At 37.8% G+C, this 17,579-nt stretch overlaps 1 long non-coding RNA gene across 10 annotated transcripts in view; it reads left to right on the top strand.

Annotated features, from left to right (window-relative positions):
• LOC147835398 (uncharacterized) overlaps window positions 1-17,579 on the top strand; it is a 126,309-nt gene that overhangs the window by 28,446 nt on the left and 80,284 nt on the right. For 2 of the 10 annotated variants that reach the window (XR_015499834.1, XR_015499835.1), the window contains one exon: window positions 1,444-1,545. The exons of 6 other annotated variants lie outside the window; for them this stretch is intronic. This is a non-coding gene — a long non-coding RNA (uncharacterized LOC147835398). Of the gene's footprint in view, window positions 1-1,443; window positions 1,546-1,795; window positions 2,287-5,185; window positions 5,273-17,579 lie in introns of those variants that run through there. 2 more of the 10 variants (XR_015499838.1, XR_015499837.1) reach the window with 2 other exon arrangements.

Here is a 17,579-nt window from a genome sequence, read left to right on the forward strand (position 1 = left end):
TGGGGTAAGATGAAGGAGGCATTGAAGATGAATCCTAAGAATCTTGATAAACTCTGAGAGTCTGGAAAAACGCTTTCTTTGCCATTCCGGATGACTTTATTAATAAGTGATTTGAGTCATTGCAGAGATGTATGGATACAGTCCTCCAAGCTCAAAGGAGTCATACACAATATTAATTATTTTTTCACTGCACCATAACTTCATATTCTGTAAAACACAGAATTATATAGATATACATTATATAGAAATGATATATTATTATTATATAGAATTTGTTGTTCCTAAATCTTGAAAAGGCGACAAGACTCAGGTAGCGTATAAACATTACAAAATAATAAACAAATAATATGTTTTAAAATTTATAATTAAAATTGTATAAAGCTGAAATATCTACTATTTGTCTTTCTTTTTTCATGTGAAGCTGGATTACAGTCATGTCCATTTTAGAGATTACAAAATTGTAAGATTTATACTTAACCTGTAAACTGATCAAATATGGCTTCCTTTGATATCGTTTAATACAATATTTGGATGGGGTACAACTATTTGAATATCTGGAATGTGAGGTTTATAAAGAAATCTAAATATTAAGAAATTGACCTCTAAAGTGTTCCAAATTCCATTCATGCATATATGTAATCAAAAATTAAGTTAAAAAAACTGTATGGAACAAAATGTATAAAATGTCTTCATTGAAGATTACCTTAACTTAATGTTCTATTGAGTTTTGACATACAATAAAAATCCATAATTTTGAACCATAATCTGAACTTGTGGGATAAATCAGAGCACCCGGAAGAAACCCCTGCGAACACAGGGAGAACCACTGGCTTGCTGTAAGGCGACAGTAATAGTGTTTATTCATTTATTTATTTAGGCCTATTTATTTATTTATTTAGCTCGCTTGCTTTGTGTGTGTGTGTGTGAGAGAGAGAAAGAATTTGTGCCTGCGCTTGCTTTTGCGTATTCGCGGTGACGCGCACGTTAATTGAAAGAATGGCCGCAGAACACATCCGCGTCGTTTCATTTCTCTGCTTCTTCAGGTATTTTTCAAAATACAAAAAGTACATTCCCATTTTGTTTACAAAACTCCTTATACCAATGATTTGTGAGTGTGTAAAAGTTAGTCTTGTCCTGTAAAAGTCTATGCAGACGAATAAATAATAGCAAATGTGTCGTGATTAGCATGTTGATTAAATGTGTCGTGATTAGCATGTATTGTCGTTTAATGTGAGAAAGATGAACATGTAATGAATACGACACTGCCATGAAGTTGTTAACTCATATAAACTTCATGTTTGTAATGCTGGGAAAATAAAATTGTTCTCTTTTCTCATACAGTAGCTCTTTCAACACATTAACGTTATTGCTAAAGGACATTTCATAATGAACTGAGGAAGCATATTTTAGCTGATTTAATCTCTCTTTATTCCTCTCTTTCAGAATGACTACACTTATATTTTCCACAGATTCAGCCAAAACACACCTCGATGTTCTATTACTATTGAAAGAATTACCAGTCACTTTTATCTTGGATTGGTTGGGGTGAGTAAATTAACAACAGATTTTCATATATGGGTGAATTACTCTTTAAACACATTGTTTCTCTTAAAATAAAATAAATAAATAAAAAACACTTGAAATACAATATTTATACAAGCTGTTTGGTCATAAAAAGTCAGTAGTATGCGTGTAGCCTAGTCACTGTTTACTATCTTAAATGAGTTCTGCATTTGCTCTTGCTCACACTGGCATCTCATGGCACTAGTCGTCTCTGTGCTCCTTTTTTCAACAGATTTTTCTGCCCAAGGAATTATCTAAAATGAAAGTTGTAAATAAATAAACATTGCAATGGGGATGCACTTTCTCTTAGGGTTGAATCAGCTTGTTTGCCTGTGAAAGTGCTGTTCTCAAGAGACATTTGCCTCTCTGTGGCAATGTGACTTGAAAGGAACTGGAATCAAGATCCGATATGGCTTTTATTGGTTTATTCATTTATGGTAAAAGCTCTTGGATTCTTTCCATGATATTTGTGATTCCATTTACATAATACTGCATTATTCCTTGATTTTTTGAAGCAACAAAGGATCTGAATTTATTCTCCATTTACAGTTTTAAAAAAGCTTTATGTTTGGTAATTATTTAATGTAAAAATGTATATAATTGTGTTTTTAAACAATATTTCAGTTTTTTAAAATGTGGTACATTATTAATTTTGTTTACGAATGCACTTGTTCCTGTTGTTTTGTGCTACAATAAAACAATAAAGCACTAAGGAATTCTGCAGATATAGATAATCATACATATGAACCAATCCTGTGAAAGGCTAACAGCATTCTTTAGGCAAAAAAACAAAAAAGTTAATACTACAAATGCCAGTTAATACTCTGGCTCTACTTGTACAGACAAGAAAGAGTTTTCTTTTTTTTTTTTTTTTGAAGGGATGTTATTGTAGGGGAGTTTTCACTGCACTGAATAAACTTCTTTTATAGGTTTTTTGTAGTGTTTATTTTAGGGATGAACAGCATTTTGGTTGTGTTTTCAACATAGTTAATTGACAGTTAAATTGTTAAGTTAATATCGAATAGCCTTATTAACAACAGTCAATGGAGATGACAAATAATTCAAACATATAGCATCCAAAATTGACTTCTACTCGGTAGGTACTGCATTTTAATTTAAATGTACTACTCAAACTTTATTGAAGTAAGTTCTATACAGTATGAATGTGAATAGTGTGAATTGAACTTTTTGTCATGATCAAGTGACTTACCCGCATCAGTTGTGTCGCTTCCCTCCCATTCATGAATTCTCTCATGGTGCATCATGGGATAGCATAGCATGCATTTGATGCATACTTTAGAATCTCTGGATGGTACCAAAAACCAGGTTAAATGAAATCCCACAAAAAACACACTGCGATGGCTGTTCTCTTCTAGTTCACTATTGAAAACACTATCGTTTAGGTTTAGATAAGGTGGAGGGTAGGTCAGTTGGCATCAGGCTAATACTTTGTACACAACAATGTTTTATTGACACAGCACCCTCTGATGGATTTACAAGAAATGCCCTGTATTACAAAACGTGCTCCAGTAACGTATTGGTTGCGATTGCCAAAATCAATTGGTAATGATTGCCAAAAATGTACACAGTGGCCTTTAGTGGATTCGTGAAAACAAAAACTGCAAGAAAATGTAACCCCTGGTACAAGCTTCTCGGTTCTCAAAAATGTAGCCCTGGGCTAGGCTTGGGCGGTATCCAAATTTTAATGTCGTCAAACCTCCTCCCTATTTTACCTTGGTATCTGGTATTATCGTGCATAATAAAAATAATTATGACGTAAGGCTCAGACAGCATCACCAAATTATTGGCTTGTGCCTTAACCTTTCGGAATCTGAATACCGTATATGTGACCTCAGGTTCGCGGTCACCTGTTTGTCTTTCGTATTAGAGATCTGCGCAGGACGCTCTCTCTCATTCACTCTCACACTCTCTCTCACACAGACACACACACACACACATACACACACATACACATACACATAAACAGCATCCACGCGTGCTCGCTCGCTAGGGAGCGATATTGTTAGACTGCGCGCCCGCTCCCTTTCAAATTACACGAGTTACCGACCGCTCCCACGCTTTATTCAGAAATTTATTCCTGTACTCCAAGAAATCTGGTCGGGTCCCGCGGCTCCCGCAGTACAGCAGCAGTAATGCAGACCTCTAGTTCGTATTTACCACGTCTCCCTTCTCGTCGGTCGAAACTACGGAAATACTGCCAAACTACAGGTCACTTGATGCGCGACTCACCATCTTACCTCACCTCTCTCTACTCCACACTGTCCCGTGATGACAATCACAAATACGCATTTGTTGGCAATAAATAAATTATATTTATTATTTAATACTTTTCTCCTATTTAACTGCATTGTTTTTTATGACTGTATAACGGTATTGAAATTGGCACTGTTGGAATTTTTAGATCCCGCGGTATACCATATTACTGTATTACCGCCCAAGCCTACCCTGGGCACAAATCTCCAATGAGCCTGGGTTGGTTTTAGTCAATGATTTTGATTCTTGGCGCATAAACATTTATCAAAACATTGTTGGAATTTTACTGAAGAAGATTACATCGAGATAATAATTGTTAACTTCAGTGTGTTCTTTGGAAAAACTGTCAATAAATCTATGTAATTCACCTAAGCCCTGTCCCAAATGATGGACTTAATGTGGACTTGCGGTCTCTTGGCCTCTGCTTGAATCCATCTGTAAATTCTACAAGCCTGTGGGGTTTCCTATTTGTCATTTTATGATTCAGAAAGGTGTTTAGGACTTCCCCTTTGGCGGTTGTGTTCTTTCAGTGTGCCCTTTGCTGAGTTGTTATATCAGACCTTTAAGACAAAGTTGTCATGGCCAGGATAAACCACGACTGTTTCAACAAATGCCCTCTACTAGAGGACAGAAATGATTTTCTAAGTCCCAGGAGGTTATCAGCACTGTAATGAAATGATCTGTATGATGCTAGCGTGTCGCCATGTCTCCCATTCTTCACCCTCAGCTGCATATTGAACAGGAATTCAATCTGTGCCTGCATGTAAAGTTTTATGAGTCTCGTTTGCACCTGCTATAAGGCGGCATGTCTATTCCTCCAGCATCTGGTTTGAATATTTCTCACTGGCTTTGATCACTGCATTTATTCAGGCCTTGATTTAAAGCCCAGTTCTCAACTTCTTGAAGCCAGCAGCACTCAATAACTGTGTGTTGACAAGTGAGCGGCTGTAGTTTAAACTTGTTAGGCTGAATTGCTATTCTTCAACATAAGAATGTAATCAAAGGCAAACTGGAAGGCTCTAATGGTCTCCAAAGTGACACCAGCGAGCTGTAACTATTACCTACAGGTGCATTTAAACTCAAAGCAGATATAAACAGACAATATTAAATGGGGATGTCTACCACAGCAGGACAAATAAACTAGTAATATTTCATTATGTTTTGGTAGATGTCCTAATGGACTTTTTAGAGGCTCTTAAAAGTGTGAAATAGACTTTGATGCAAGTTAGCTGCTCAAAGGGTTTCGAGCTGTTTATGTTCTTGTGGTGCCATTCACTAATCAGCAATGTCAATGTTATTTTTCTCTAGCTTCAAAGCGATTAGTCACAGGACATTTACGGTCTTTCAGGATGAAACAACAGGGTCGCGGGTGTTTGGAGCTGGCCAAGCATCTGCCATTGAGATGAATGGGAATTCGAAAGGACATTTTCTCCAGGTATTAAACACGTCCTCAGACTGAAATGATTCACAGGTGGAGAATGTGCTTTATTGTGTAGTGAGAGTCTTGTGCAGTGTTTGATAAAACGGTTTCATTTTCTCAGGAATAAATGTAATTAATTTAGTAACAAACATTTTTTTTGCAATAATGCATTAAATTAGAAACATTTCGTAAGCTTTAAATTGTTAACCTTATTTAATTAGCAACCTTACCTAAATTAAAATGTAAAACTGTTCTTTTAAATGCATATATTTTACTGAGCCTCTTACTGAGGAGGGAGTACCGCAGAAAGCCATCACAGAAAGGTACTTTGCAAAACCTTTTCATTCAATGTTCCTCACTGGTGGAATGATCTTCTCATTCCTACATGGACTGCGGATTCACTGGTATCTTTCAAACTACAACTAAAAACCGGAGAGCACCTGAACCCTCTAAAATAAAACCAAGACCCACCTTCTCTCCCCCACCTCACCAAACACCAACCCAAAATATGATCAATTCTAAGTGTGCGTCACACAGGTGGGTGGGCTTAACAAACCACCTGTAGAAAGCATTCATTCATCTCACTGACCTATAAACCAACAAAAACACTGTGCATTTATGAAGTGTGCTTCACTTAGGTGAGTGGGCTTGACAAACCACTTGTAGTTCTGTCTGTCTGTCTGTCTGTCTGTCTGTCTCTCTCTCTCTCTCTCTCTCTCTCTCTCTCCCTCCCTCCTTCTCTCTCAAAAAAACTCTAGCACTTTTACTCTAGCACTAAATTCTCTGAACACAAACACGTTTTTATGTATAACTAGCACATCTTGTGTTTGTTTTTTTTTTTTGTTGAATCACTGAATGCCTCCTCAATTGGACAAAAGCGTCAGCAAAATTACTAAATTTAAATGTACTGACGGTACAAAATTAACCTTACTTACATCAGCAGTGACTTAATCAAAGTCCCTTTAAGGAAAGTCATTTCACTCTGCGGCTATCTTTAAAAGGTCTTTGAATGCTCAGGCATTCTGTTTGAAATGGGAAACATCATATTCTCCAAATCTGTTTGCAAGCTTATGATGACATTATATATTTGGAATCATATTTATTTGGTCTCATAAGTTTTGTTTCTAAACGTCCGAATCACACAAAATCTGCATATTTTCAGGTTGCCTAAGCTAATGCGCATGCACACACGAATCGAACGAGATCACGAAACCAACCTCATTTATGGCCATTCTACACATTATCATCCTCTGAATAACGATCGTGTGATCACGCTGGTCTTCTGAAGTAATCTACAACTTGGTCTTGATGGCGTATCTCCTCCAGAAACGACAGAAACTCTTTATTTATGCATTTTAGGGCATTTGATTAGTTACTGTCATGTGATGTGTGTTTGACAGGACTGACTGTACCTCATGTTATTTTCATACAGATTACAAAACCAAATAACATTTGTCTTCAACTGCACTTGGTTCGTTTAAAATCAGAGATTTTAAGCTTTATTTGGAAATATTTCTCATGTCTGTGAAGCAAGTATTCGCTGAGATTCCAGTGTGTTTGTTGACCACCAAACTAGTTAAAACATATCTGGCCTGAGCTCATCCCCCAGAGAAACGTCAGTCTATAGCGATCAATGATTGGCTCCTGTACTAGTAGGCAAAGTGTCATTCGTCATATTAATGTGATTAATGTCACTTTTCACCATTCAAAACTATACAAGTGACATGTCTTGTGTGTAGTCTTTACCTAAATGCATCTGATTGGCTGTTGCAAGTTCAACAGAAATGCATAAGTTATTTTTTTTTCTCTGTAAACTTACCACTCTGAAACTTTAATAGTGTATTGGGTTGTTTATCTAGCTCTGACATTATCCAACTCGACTTGAATAGATATGATCAACATCACTTTTTGTCTAGTACTGTCACCGACTCGGTCCCAGTCATTCCCCTCGCTGACCAGCAGAGGTCACCATCTCCGGACTTCTAACCATTACGTCATCCAGTTCACTCAGATCCCAGCACACCTGTTCTCCATCTCACTAATGACCCACGTACCACATATAAGCAGCTCACACACACACTTCATTGCGAAGTCTTGTTTAGCCCCGGCCAGCATTTCTGAGCGTTCTATCCTGTCTGATCTCCCGTTGACCACTTCAGCCCGTTTCTCGACTCTGCTCTGTCTTCTGCCTGCCCTTGACCAAAGCTTGCTTACACGGACTCTGATTCTCGCTGCCTGCCCCTGACTAAAGCCTGTAACACGGACTCTGAATCACGCTGCCTGCCCTTGACTCAAGCCTGGTAATCACTCTGCCTCTGTTATCTACTAATCATCGTTGAGTTGTATGTTGTATGTTCGCACAGCCGTGCGAGGTGTTGATGTTTAAGTGTGACTTAATAAATACTGCAAAATGGATCCCTCCGTGTCAGTCTCCCCGTTACAAGTACTCTAATTTTCTCCATAAAAGCAAACTAGCACCTATAGTAGCATTCCATACTGGTCCCAGCCAATGGCCAGCAATATGTTGGCATTTTTAACTGGGTTTGAAATGAGCAGAAAGCAAAAAATCCCATTAGGTTTTGAAATAAGTCCAGAGCCCTCTGTTTATCACAGAGACAGGTGTGATTTCAGTTATGGGTCAAATTTAATTTCGTTCCAGCACCAATGAAGAAAAACAAAGCAAGAGTAAATCACTAGGGAACACGTCATCATTATGTTTTCCTGAATATCAGCTGAAAACAGAAGGTCGTGCCATAAAGGTCTCCAGCTAAACCATCCATCTTGCACTGTTTGTTGATGTGCTCATTAAGAGTACCTTTCTTGCAGTGTTATTCTTTGTTTTGTATTAAATAAATGCAGGAAGGAAGTATCTTTTGTCCGTCCTCCAGTTTAGCCCCTGGCATGCAACACATTTTTTTTCTTTCTATAATGCATTCATTGCAAACAGGCATTCATTTTCCATATTAATCTAAATAGCACATACACTCACCAGCCACTTTATTAGGTACAACTGCTTGTTAATGCAAATTTCTAATCAGCCAGTTACATGGCAGCAACTTAATGCATTTAGGCATGTAGACATGGGCAAGACGATCTGCTTCAAGCTAAGCATCAGAATGGGAAAGAAAAGTGATTTAAGTGACTTTGAATGGGCATGGTTGTTGGTGCCAGACGAGCTGGTCTGAGTATTTCAGAAACTGCTGATCTACTGGGATTTACACACACAACCATCTCTAGGGTTTAAACAGAATGGTCCGAAAAAGTGTAAATATCCAGTGAGCGGCAGTTCTGTGGGCACAAATGCCTTGTTGATGCCAGAGGTAAAAGGAGAATGGCTAGACTGGGACCAGCTGATATAAAGGCTACAGTACCTCAAATAATCACTCGTTACAACCGAGGTATGCAGAAGAGCATCTCTGAACACACAACACGTCCAACCTTGAGGCAGATGGGCTACAACAGCAGAAGACCTCACCGAATGCCGCTCCTGTCAGCTAAGAACAAGAAACTGAGCCTACAATTCGCACAGGCTCACCAAAATTGGACAATACAAGATTAGTCTGACGAGTCTTGATTTCTGCTGTGACATTCGAATGTTAGGGCCAGAATCTGGCATCAACGACATGAAATCATGGATCCATCCTGCCTTGTATCAACGGTTCAGGCTACTTCTGTTGGTATAATGGTGTGGGGGATTATTGTCTTGGCACACTATGGGCCCATTACTACCAATTGAGCATTGTGTCAATGCCACAGCCTACCTGAGTATTGATGCTAATCATGTCAATCCCTTTAAGACCACAATGTACCCATCTCTTGATGGCTACTTCCAGCAGAATAATGCGCCATAAAGTGCAAATCATCTCAGACTGGTTTCTTGAACATGACAATGAGTTCACTATACTCAAATGGCCTCCACAGTCACCAGAGCTCAATCTAATAGAACATCTTTGGGATGTGGTGGAACGGGAGATTCGCATCATGGATGTGCAGCCAACAAATCTGCAGCAACTGCATGATGATATCATGCCAACATGGAAAAATCTAAGGAATATTTCCAGTACCTTATTGAATCTATGCCACAAAGGATTAATGCTGCACAATAGAGAACATCCTGACAAACTGTGTCACAGTCTGGTATGGAAGCTGCTCTGTTGCTGAGCGTAAGGCACTGCAGCGTGTGGTGAAAACTGCCCAACGCATCACAGGGACCACACTGCCAGCCATAGAGGACATCCAGAAGAAACACTTTTTGCGCTGAGCACGCAGTATTCTGAAGGACACCTTTCACCCTGCTCACAGACAGTTTTCTCTCCTGCCCTCCGGCAGGCGCTTCAGGCTCCCCCGGACAAAAACCAGCAGACTGAGGAACAGCTTTTTCCCCAGAGCTGTCTCCCTCCTGAACTCTGCCCCACACTGACTCTTTTGCCCCCCACTGACTCTTTTGCCCCCCCCCATACACCCCCACTCTCCTCTAACTTAAATTCCTCGCAATAACTGCACTGTTTAACATTTGCACATTTAAAATTTGCACATTCACTGCACCACATTGAACTGTTTACTTATTGAACTGTGCATACCCACTGCATATGGGCATTTGTAATTATGTACACACCCACTATACATATACACTTGTAATCATGCTTATTTATCTGCATACTACTGACTATTAATAGCAACCTGTACATATATTCATATATTGTTACATATACACTTGTAATCATGTTTATCTATCCCTGTACATATATTCATATATTGTAACATATACACTTGTAATCATCTCTATCTATCTGAACACTACTGTTTATTAATAGCAACCTGCACATATATTCATATATTGTTACATATACACTTGTAATCATGTTTATCTATCCCTGCACATATATTCATATATTTTAACATATACACTTGTAATCATGTTTATCTATCTGCACATTACTGATTATTGATAGCAACCTGCACATATATTCATATATTGTAAATCTGTTCATAGCTTATCCAACCTGTATATAATGTTCATAGTACATCCATCTGTAAATATCACCATAGTTTTCTTTAACTGCACTTTATAACTTATTCCTGTATCCTGCACTTGCTGCTATTGCACTGCTGGTTAGACCTAAACTGCATTTCGTTGCATTGTACTTGTACATGTGTAATGACAAAGTTGAATCTAATCTAATCTAATTAAGGCAGTTCTGAAGGCAAAAGGGGGTCCAATCCAGTACTTGTAAGGTGTATCTAATAAAGTGGCCATTGAGTGTACAGAGAATATTTTTTTATTCTATTCTAAAACTTAAAACCACTTACAATAGCCAACACGTCGGCTAATCTATTATAGCCTATAAATCAGATAAATTGTTGCCATAAATTGTTGCCATAATTACATTTAGGATCAGAAATCTTATATTTTTTTTGGTTTCATAAGCTTTCATCATGAGCCACGGCTGCGTTCAAAATGGCATAAATGATGTCGAAGTGTCCTATGAAGGGATCACAATTGTCAATCTGAAGTTTCCTAAAACTGAACTCTAAAAAAAAATACTTTAAGAGCCATCTAAGATCATCCATCTTGCACTGTTTGTTGTCGTGCTCATTAAGAGTACATTTCTTGCAGTGTTATTGTTTGTTTTGTAATAAATAATACAGGAAGGATGCATCTTTTGTCCATCCTCCAGCATAGCCCCTGGCATGTGACATTCTTTTTTCTTTCTGCTGCAGAAGCATTGCAGGAACAACTGGAGCAGTCAGCTGAGGATTCTGGGCCTGAATTAGTGACTGTATTTACATTTGGCCCATGCACACTGTTAGCATTCTTGTGTTCTTGAGAGCCTTGGGATCTAATAATTCTCTCCCTGTAAACTCTTCATGGTGGCTGAAAGAACAGTGCCCGATATTTCAAATCCCTGTTTTGCTGCCAGGGAAACCGAATTCTCTGTGGTTCGGAACATTCTCTTGCGTCACTTTTAAAGAGGTGCAAATATTTGGAAGTGAGACGGCATTTACACAGATGTAGATCATGTGTTTTACAACGAACAAGCCCTCGCTCTATTTCTAGCATGTGTTGGGTGCCTGCGAGTCAGCTTAGCGTAGCTTGACAGATGTACCGGCTGCACTTTTAATTATGATGCAGGCCTGAACCCAAAACTCATTAAAACATCTTGAATAACAAAGGCTCGATTGTCTGAGATCATTTGTCCCGCAGAAAACAAAATGCTGTATTCCAGATGAGCTGATAATACGGCGTAATGAATGGAAAGCCGGCTGCCTCATGTGTGGAATGATTTATCTCTGATGAGTTCAGTGGTCATTGTTCTTACTCGCTGGCTGTAAATTGATGGGTCGTTGCAGAGGTGTATGAGCCAGATCTTCTGCTCCAGGTTACATTAAACATAACAGATGGAGCACAGTTGTCACCTTGCTTTCAGTCTGGTGGCGCTCATAATGAATTTCACACATTGTTGCATACATTAAAAATAGTTTTTTTTTTTTTTTGGAGAGGAAAAATGGTTAACTGAGCTGGGTTTCCTTCACTTTCGTCAGTTGGTGATGTTTGTTCCTTGCCACTGTCACTACACTGGCTTGGTTGGTTTAGGATTTGTGAAGTTGTGCATTAATGGATTTGCTTTTCACTGTTTGGAACTTCATCAGTGAATATTAAACCTCACTGAACTGAACTAAACTGAACTTCAACTCTGAAAACTGGACTGACACAATTTAAATTTACTAGAACTTCTATGTTAAGCTGCTTTGACAATCTACGTTGTAAAAGCGAAATAAAAATAAAGGTGAATTAAGCTTGAATTTTTTACACAACTGCTATCCTTTTTAGCTTTCTTAGTTTAGTTTCTTCTGTTGAACAAAATACCTAGAGCCCTATCATACGCCTGGCGCAATAAGGCACAAGATGTTTATAGCATGATTTGTTGACCAGCACAATCCTAATTTTGCGCCACGTTGTTTAAGTAGAAAATCCATTTATGCCACTTTGTGGACTCCTGGCTGTTTCAGTCTACAAAGAAGGTGTGTTGAAGTGCATTGTTGGCGTATTGGTATTTGGGGGAACTAAAACAGACCACGCCATTGACCAACTAAAAGCTGGCATAAAGTGCAACACAGAGCTCATGAGTTATGTGCCTATGCAGGTTAAAATGCTTACACATTGTGTAATACAAACAGGGTGTACAGCAATACATCTTTACATATTAATTTCTCTATACTTATAAAAACCCCTACCTTCACACCGCCTTCACCTTGGTGTGACTTTTTCAATTTATTTATGAAATTTGCAGTTGTATAATGTTATTATTAGCAGTATTACTTATTATATGTCTGTGTTTTCGACAGTATTGCAAACTTACTAAAAGCTGGCATGAATTATTAGATAAATAAAACTTTATTTATTTTTTAACATGAATATTTAATAATATAGCTTCTTGTAAGACACTCATTACTATAAACAGTAGTTTATAGACCTCTTTCCACATCAAATGTGAGCTCCAAACTTTTTCTTGATTGAAACATGTTAAATTCTTTCATCATTTGCAGTGTTAAAAATTGCATTGCAATTTTTCATAACAATTTTTATATCTGTGTGATATTATTTTCTGTGGCAGTTCATTCCACTGTGGCAAACCCTGATAAATAAGGGACTAAGCCAGAGTAAAATGAATTGATGAATATTTTTTCTGTAAAGCTGCTTCTGGCCATAACACATTCACACCTAACCGGTTAAAAGAGACATGTTTAAGGTATTGTATGCAGCATCATACAATATGCAGGCTCATACTTGGAAGAAAATTGTGCTCAATGCATTAATAAGCTTGAAGCATTAGAATCAGTACTCGTTATCAGCTGATCACCATGACAAGGAATCAGTACTCTGTATTGGCTGCAAAAATCCTGATCTGAGCATCCCTAGCTTTGACCTAACTTGGCTGTCAGAGCAGCAATACTCCCCCTGGCTGTACAAGACTGATCTTAGTAAGTCAGTAAATACACCCTTAGAAAAAAAGAAGCATACTTAAGTAAAGGTCAAGTATAAAAGTATACTTTATTTAGTAAGTATACTAATATCAATGTACTAATAGTGTACTTGAAATGTTCTTCCAGAAGCCTATTTAGATACACTGCAGTGACAAAAGTTGCACAATTTGTGGATAAAAAAGATATAAAAATAAATGTTCATTTTTAGCTTGTACGGTTGCACAGTTCAAATAATTGTTCGGTTTTATACTGCTGTCATTAAAAGAAACAAATTAACACCATGACTTCTTGTGTCGGTGTCAGTCTGAACAGCCGCGCCCGCTACACCTCTAATCCCCCTCCCCAGCACTGTAAACCTAGGGGAAACACTGGGTTTGCTTTATCAGAATGTCTTTTTGGCATGCAAAATGTAAAAAGATCTGAAGAATGTCAAGTCCAAAGCATGATGCAATTCATAGCAACGAGTTGATCAGTGACATCTACGAAAGTCTGGTGGCAAATCTAAATAAATGACTCTCAGGGTATTTGGTTGCAAAAGAGCGTATCAAAAGCAAGCATGTAAAGTTCAGAAACAAGCCTCGGTTATTCTTGGGATCAACACACAAATGAGCTTTGTTTTCTTTCATTTGCAGTCGAGGGTGTTTTCTTCACCAAGTACTGTATGAGATGTAAAATAAAGGTTTGCATACAATTCCTGAAATCAGCTTTAAATATCCCTAGTCGTTGTTGATGCAGTTATCTTTATAGTACCGGTAATTGTTCTTGGTTTAAATAACCCCTTTAACAATGGAAGAAGAATATCATTTGAAATCAGACTTTTATTTCTTGTCGTTCAACGAATATATTATTTTGGTCACACTTTAAAATAAGGTTTCATTAGTTAATGTCAGTGGTGGAAAGAGTACTGAATAATAAAGTAAAAGTACCATTACTTGCCCAAAAATGTAGTGCAAGTAGAGTAAAAGTATGTTATAAACAGTACTCTAAATATGAGTAAAAAGTAGCCCTTTAAAAGTGCTCGAGTAGTGATTATTACGCTGTAAAAGACAGATGCATTTACATGTAATATGTGGATGTGTGTGAACATAACATTCAGTAATGCCCAGCAGCCACTCAGTGTCATAAGACGTTAATATTAGGTTAGATTTAGGTTGTGACATCAGGTGACCAAAATTCAATGTCTAGCCAGCATCTAAGGACAACGTTATTTTAATGTCCAATAACGACGTCAAATGACGTTGATATTTGGTTGGTTTTAGGTTTTGTTGGAAAGTGACCCAAATCCAACATCGAGCCAACATCTTAAACCAACATCATATTGATGTCAAATACTGACATTTACTCGTTAGGTATGGCAACCAAAATCCAATGCCTGATACACGTCATAATGGTAATGTCCACACAACGTCAAGCTGTAACATCATTGGGTTTTAGGATTTTAGGTTGGACATTGGACATTGGCGTCGGCCTGACGTTGGGTTCTGATGTCAACCTGATTTTCATTTCCAAACAAATGCAACATTCCCACGACATTGAGGTACAACGTCAATCCGACTGCATGTTGTCTGCTGGGTGTTTAATGCCATTTCATTAATCAAACAGTAAACATCCATCAACTTCTCATCAATGACATGCATTCAAACAGTCTCTGGGGCAATGTGTTAAAAGATTTTAGACCTCTTCTTGGACACTTTTAATGCTTCCAAATAGTTTGCAGCAATTATAAACCCCCCATGTCTTGAGGTAGTTCAGTATGATGCGATTTATTTTCTATGTGAGTGATTGGACAGGACTTACTGCACTGATTTTTCTAATCCCCATAGACAAAAAATAAAATAAAAATAAATTAGTGACTGCAGGTTGAAGGAAAGTAGTGGAGTAAAAGTACCGATACAGCACTAAAAATGTACTCAAGGGAAAGTGAAAGTATGCATTTATAGAACTGTTTAGTTGATTAAATTTCTGAGAAAAACTACTTAGTTACAGTAGTTTGAGTATTTGTAATTTGTTACTTTACACCACTGGTTAGTGTTAGTTATTGTATTTACCAGCTTGAACTAATAACAATAGATGTACAGCATTTATTAATGATAGTTCAGCATTTACTAATTAAATTATTATTTTACAAATTTATGCTTTTTAACATTAGTTTATGCACTGCTTGAGTTAACATGAACTAACAATGAATGACTATTTTCATTAACTAACTTAAACCTGAATAAATACTGCAGTACACCTATTTTCACTGTTCATAATAAGCGCATTAATATGAACTAATACAACTTTATTGTAAAGTGTTACCGATGTATTTACTTTTCTGTCCGCGTGATATTTAATATGTGTGAAAGACTGGTTGACTATTTGAATTTTGCAACAATGATTCATTAGCTCAGTGGTCAATCAATGGTTTATTGGTTAGCACTGTTGCCTCACAGTAAGAAGGTCGCTGGTTCAAGTCCTGGCTGGGTTTTCTGTGTGGAGTTTGCATGTTTTCCTCATGTTTACATGGGTTTTCTCTGGGTGCTCCGGTCTCCCCCACAGTCCAAAGACATGCGTTACAGGTGAATTGGACAACATAGGCTAATTCTGAAAACGTAGCCCTATATATGCTCCTGGAGATCGTGAATTATGTAGCTAGAAGTACGTATTGGCTGCATTTCATTTTTAAAATAAACGCTACAGTGCGGTATCACGTTGTTCCTTTTCGCACTTACCAGCTGACCGCTTACCTCCGCTATTACCAGTTTGTCCCGTGAGCTTGCCATGGACATCAGCGGACTTGAGACACAGACAGGAGTTGACCATGATGATGGGGTTCGAGTCCGGTGAAGAACAGTTTCAGAAAGCAGATAACACAAAAACAAAATCCAAAAACTAAAATAAACGAGTAAATAACAGGGTGAGAATGTGGTAAAATCTGAAAATGTGGTAAAAATCAGGCGAGGGCTTTTCTGTTTCTGGAATTTTTGAAAATTGTTGGTTGGGTTTAGGAAAGTGGGTGGGCGGGTCAGTCAATAAAATTGGTTGGGTTTGGGGAAGGTGGTTCAGTCGATCGGTCGGTCAGTCAGTCAATCAAACAGTCAGTCAACAGCAGCCTCTGGTGGGTTTACGCGAGAACAGTAGACACGTATGGCATTTGCGAGAGAAATTTGAGATCTGAAAAAGCATACACAACGGCCTCTGGTGGATTCACGAAAACAAAAACTGCAAAAAATAAAACGTAGCTTCTGAGACGTGTTTGGTTGGTCTCCAGAAATGTGTATAGAGGTACGTTTTCAGAATGAGCCCATGTAGGAATTGGATGAACTAAATTGGCCGTAGTGTATGAGTGTGCGGGTTGTGGCTGAAAAGGCATCCGCTGCGTAAATCATATGCTATAATAGTTGGTGGTTTATTTCGCTGTAGTAACCTCTGATAAATCAGAGACTAAGCCGAAGGAAAATTAATGAAGGAATGAATGAATTATTGCAAACGGGTCTCTTTTGGGTCTGTCTGACTTGTTAATGGTGTAAATCAGTGGTCACCAAACTTGTTCCTGGAGGGCCGGTGTCCTGCACATTTTAGCTCCAACCATAATCAAACACACCTGAAGAAGCTAATCAAGGTCTTGCTAGGTATACTTGAAACATCCAGGCAGATGTGTTGAGGCAAGTTGGAGCTAAACCCTGCAGGGACACCGGCCTTCCAGGACCGAAATTGGTGACCCATGGTGTAAATGGTCTGTTATGGTCATTGATTGATTAAACACATGGGTGTTGATGTGATGAATCGAATAAAAAAGTCATCTGCTTCAATGGCATGTAAACACTGAAAAATGCCCTTTGTGACCGAAATGTTTTTGTATTTTGTACAAATTAAATAAAATTAAATAAAATAAGATTGCTAGTATCTCAGTAATAAGATACTGCAAATTCATTTCAAGATGAGCTTCTTTCTTTACCTGATGGATTATACAGTTATCATTATATTAATCGTTTTTGGTGTTAACAGGCTTTAACAATAGAACAATAGCATCCAGACAGCAACATTTACCATTGTTTCTTTTAAGCATCTGTTGCTTTAAATGATTCTAATTAGCTGTCTGTGTTTCTTTTTAGTCATCTGATGGATACAATTTGTTTTTAAAAATAATTGCAATCAGTGCAATAGTTTAATCTACTGTGTTATTATAGTTATAACTGTGGTTTGGAGTTATCTCTTGTAGCCCCATTCAGATTACTTGTGTTTTCCTGATTTTAATAAGTTACTGAAGTTAGTCCTGCGCGCTTGCGGTTTTTTTAGTTTCTTCTTTGGTTAGGTGCGTTAATCTGATCGTTACTATTATTCAAAAGAAGGT

Source organism: Danio rerio, chromosome 9 (assembly GCF_052040795.2).
Source record: "Danio rerio strain M-AB ecotype USA chromosome 9, GRCz13ab, whole genome shotgun sequence".
Taxonomy (NCBI): Eukaryota; Metazoa; Chordata; class Actinopteri; order Cypriniformes; family Danionidae; genus Danio; species Danio rerio.